This window comes from Pan paniscus, chromosome 20, assembly GCF_029289425.2.
Source record: "Pan paniscus chromosome 20, NHGRI_mPanPan1-v2.0_pri, whole genome shotgun sequence".
Classification (NCBI taxonomy): Eukaryota; Metazoa; Chordata; class Mammalia; order Primates; family Hominidae; genus Pan; species Pan paniscus.
The window spans coordinates 57,726,935-57,732,110 of NC_073269.2; positions in this window are offsets into that span (position 1 = coordinate 57,726,935).

Below are 5,176 nucleotides of genomic sequence, written 5' to 3' on the forward strand. Positions count from 1 at the left end.
AGGAGGAGATGGCAGCTGATGGAGTTGCAAAAACTATAACTAGTCCTGTCTCCTTGAACCTCGGTGTAACCTTCCCTACCTTTTTCTTAGATGTAAACAGCAGAGCAGCTGAAGGTCCTTCACTCATCAAACAAAAAGAAGGTATGGCCCAAGGTGAAGAGAAAGGCTATAGGGAAACCCTCCCCAAAACATCACACCCATTTTCCCATGCCCTTTGTTCAGAAAATAATTAATAGTGGAAATGAGATCTGTTGCCTCCCCACTTCCCCCGGCCCAGACCCGACAAAAATGGGGACCCTGTCTCTACTTCCTACAAGTCCACCAGGGGCAAGTTACCATTTGGGGTTATTTAATGGTGTAATAGGAGAATCTGCTGCTTTTAGTTCAGGGGTGTCCAATCTTTCAGCTTCCCTGGGCCAAATTGGAAGAATTGTCTTGGGCTGCACATAAAATACATTAACACTAATGATAGCTGATGAGCTTAAAAAAAACTGCCAAAAAAAACCCAAAACCTCAATGTTTTAAGAAAGTTTATGAATGTGTGTTGGGCCACATTCAAAGCCATCCTGGGCCACATGAGGCCCATGGGCTGTGGGTTGGACAAGCTTGATTTAGATCATCTCATGATTTTTAGGCTCTGCCAGTGTGGGGATTATCCCACCTGCAGGGATTATGTGGTGCTCTAGGATTATCTTGGGTTTGGGGTTGATCCCCCCACATGGAAGGATTGTCTGGTGGTGCTATCGGATTATCTTGGTTTTAGGGTTGATCCCTCACATGGAAGGATTCTCTGCTACTTTGATGCTCCTCATGACCTGGTGCCGCCTGTTCTATAGTATCAACGTGTAAGTCCTTGACTCAGACCTAATTCAAGGTAGGTTAAGGTGTCCTCCTGTCTACCAGTTCCTGTTTCAGGAACTTGGGATGACCTTGTGAAGGGTAGGAAGTTTCTATTTTCCTTTGAAGTGCTGTTCCAAGAGGTAATAATAGTGGAACTTGAGTTTCAGCAGTTGATGAGAATGGTGGCCCCTGTGTCTAAGAAGTATGAGAATTACAATATTGGGTAGCAGAGACTGATAAGGATGGTGATATAGGTTGAGCATCCCTTATCCAAAATACTTGAGACAGAAAGTGTTTGAGGTTTGATTTTTTTATTTTGTATTTTGGACTATTTTCATATATATAAAATCAGATATTTGGGGATGAGACCCAAGTCCAAACACAAAATTCATTTGTTTTCATTTCATTTATATATGCCTTTTACACATAGCCTGAAGATAATTTTATACAATATTTTTGTGCATGAAACAAGGTTTTTTGTTTGTTTGTTTTAAGACAGGGTCTCACTCTATCAACCAGGCTGGAGTGCAGCCTCAACTTCCTGGGCTCAAGCAATCCTCCCACCTCAGCCTCCCTAGTAGCTGGGAGAAGCATGCATCACTATGCCCTGCTAAGTTTTAAATTTTTTTACTGTAGAGATGGGAATCCCACTATGTTGCCCAGGCTGGTCTCAAATTCCTGGGCTCAAGTGATCCTCCTGCCTTAGCCTCCCAAACCGCTGGATTACAGGCATAAGCCACTGTGCCCAGCCCCATGAAACAAAGTTTTGACTGCAGTCTATCACATGAGATCAAGTGATGGAATGAAATTTTTCACTTCTGACGTTATGTCGGTGCTCAAAAAGTTTTTGATTTTGGAGCATTTCAGATTCGAGATTTTTGCATTAAGGATGCTCAACCTGTACTTGTGTTCCAATGTCTGATGGGAATGGTGGCCCCCTGTCTCAGGGAGTGAAGGGAATGATGGATCCTGAGTTCTGGATATTTGTAGGAATTGCAGTAGATGAGTCTTATGTGCTGAGAGATTTGGAGCCCCGTATTTCACAGAATGAAGGAACCAGTGGTCCCTGTGACTTGCTAACTGATGAGAACAGAGGCCTTATGTTTCAGAAACTAATGGGAATTATGGTCACTGTTCCTGGGGGCTTAAGCAAGTCCCAGACTAATCCACAAGTCATTTATTATTCACTCATCTCTTCATTCATTCACTTAGCAAACATTTTCCTGAGCCCCTGCTCTGAGCCATGCCTGGGTGGAGTGATATCGAGGACACAGAGATGACTCAGACCCAGACCGTGCCCTCAGTAAATTCCCAAAGACAGACCCAGACGTAGAAAATCACAACACAACAGGATCAGGGCCAGGACAAGGACTGTGATGCGGTGCCTGTCCTGATCTGTCTACAGGGCATCCAGGGTGAATGTAGAATGACAGTAACTCTAGATCGTAAGTGAAAGTGAGGGGTCTGACAAAGGGTCCTTCTTAATCATACATGAATTTGTGTGCATGACAAGTTTAAATGTACCCAGTGTCAATCCTTAGAAATAGCATATTTTCCCAGAGCCAGCCCACCCCAAAGAAGGAGCCAGAGAGGTCCGGGTTTGAATCTCTAGCTCCATCACATACTTTGTGAGCTTGGGCAACTCGCTATTCAGAACTGCATCCTATTCAGTATTCCATCCTTACAATTGGGATAATAATAGTTTCTAATAATAAGGTTTCTGTGTAATCAATGATATAATGTATAACAAATACTCATCCCAGGAACTGGCTCCAAGTAGTCATTCAATAAAGGGTATCTGTTGTCATTATTATTATCCCATTGTTAGTAATTATCAACAAAAAAATTTAAAGGCTCTAGAAGTAAGCATTTATCGAATATCTGGGTTTAGAGGCTTAAAAGCATTGGACAAAATCACTTTAAAAATCAGCAAATTTGGGCCAGGTGTGGTGGCTCAGCCAAGGTGGGAGGATCACTTGAGGTCAGAAGTTCAAGACCAGTCCAGCAAACGTGGCAAAACCCCATCTCTACAGAATATACAAAAATTAGCCGGGCCTGGTGGCGCAGGCCTGTAGTTCCAACCACGTGGGAGGCTGAGGTGGGAGAATGGCTTGAACCTGGGAGGCAGAGGTTGCAGTGATCTGAGATAATGCCACTGCACTCCAGCCTGGGCAATCCGTCTCAAAAATAAATACATACATACATACATACATACATACATACATACATACATAAGCAAATCTGTAAATATCAATATGCATAAGCATTAGTTTCTTGACATAAAAAACCTCCCAATCTCCCAATTAACTGAATACACTAGGAATAAATAGATGAATACAATGGAATATTATATCACTATTAAAATGAATGAGGAGGTTCTATAAGCCTAGATATGGGAGGATCTTTGGATATCATGTAAAAAAAAAAAAAAAAAACAAGGTGCAGAATAATGTGATCCTATCAGGGGACAGAAAAGAGGAGGGTGGTATATATGTGCATAGATGTATAAAATTCCTCTGGAAAGATACGTAAGAAATTAGTGAATATATGCTGTCCCCAGAGAGGAGAACTGGGTGGCTGGAGGATAGGGAGGGAGGGAGATGCACTGTTGAAAGCCCAGCACCATGCATCCTGAACGTTTTCCCTAAAACGTTTCCCTGAACGTTTTCCCTGGCTCTTAATGTCCACTAAGTTCTCAGATGCCCACAACATCTCTCTCCTCTACCCTCTTCTTCCTCCTAGTTCCCCATTGAAAGCAACTCCTGCCCCATCCGTTCCTGGGCCAGACTCAGGGAGCTGTAGTTTTCCTACCTGTTTCCCGCCCACAGGTTCCTGTTCTCTGCCCCCCAGTGCCCAGCAGTCTCCAGCCATCTCCAGCTCCTCACATTCCTGCCCCACCCCTTCCTCTCTCCCCAGGTCCTAGCCCGCAAACTGCAGGGAGGGGGCCTCCTCCCCAGCCTCCACCCGTCTCTCCCCCTCCACTCCACACAGCCTCAGCGGGGTCTGACATTCAGCTATAACCGTGTCCCCGCCCCTTGCTCACAACCTTCCAGGGCTCCCTGTCACCCTCAGAAGGCTAAGTTCCCAGCCTGGCCTGAAACTCCCTAAGAATCTGACCCCGCCCGCTCGCCCCACCAGCCTCATCTCCTGTGCTCCTTGGCTCCTGGCTTCGGAGGCTCTAGTCAGACTTAAGGGCTTTGTTGTCCTCCCAGCACCTCCTTGGTTTCCTGCCTTGGGCCTTCGCTTCAGCTGTGCCCTCTGCCTGGAAGGGCCTTAGTGGAGGTCATGCCACAACCACGCCTTCTCTGGAGGTCCTCTCTGCCGTCTCCAGCTGCCAGGATTCCTCCCGCCCTGGGCTCTCACAGCCTCTGGCCTCTCCCTGTGTCATACCCAGATCACCCGGGATTGGGACTGTCTGCGGCTGGCTCTGTCTCTTCCATCAGACTGTGAGCTCCATCTGCAAGGGCAGATTCGGGTCTGATTCACCTTTGAGTCCCCAGTGGGTGGGGGTGGGGGGGTGGAGATACTAAAGCTGGTGGGGGCGAAGCTGGGAGAGCAGGAAGGGGGAGAGAGAGACGGGCAGACCCTGACTGGCTCGGGGAGAGAGAGGAGGAGAAAGCGAGAGAGAGGAAGAACAGAGACACAGAGACGGGAAGGGAGGGAGAGAAACAGAGAAAAGGGAAGAATAAATGGGATACACAGAAGCCCCACAGGCAGAGAAAGAGGATGGAGATAGGGAGAGGGCGACAGGAAGGACAGATGTGCAGAGACAGAAGGGAGGACAGACGGAAAGAGACACAGAGAGGCAGCAAAAGCAACCAAGAATGACAGGAGCAGAGAGGACGAGGGAAAGAGGGAGAGAGAGAGAGAGAGAAAGAGAGAGAAGGGAGGGAGGGAGAGAGGGAGAGAGGGAGCGAGAGAGCGAGAGAGCACGCACAGAGCGAGGAGGAGGCGCAGGAGAGAAGAGGGAGGGAGGCCAGCGAGGGACAGGACGGGGCGGAGAGGCGGAGGGGAGCTAGGGAAAGCCGGGGAGGAGCGAGACTGGCCGAGGGAGGAGGGCGGGCGAGGCGGGAGCGCCGGCCGCCGCCGCCTCCCGGCCTCTTTTGTCCCTTCCCTCCTCTGCGTCAGGCTCCCCTGGCCCGGCCTCCCCCTCCCGCTCCCTCCTCCTCCCCGGGGCTGGATGGAATTTTTTCCCCTGGACCTGGGCCAGCTCCGGGGCAGGGGGGAAGCCAGGCCGGACTGGGCTGGGCGGTGGGGAGGGGCCGGGGCGGGGGGCCCCCTGGGGAGGGGGCTGGTCCGACGGCCGCGCCGCCGGCGGGGTCCAGGGAGGGGGAGC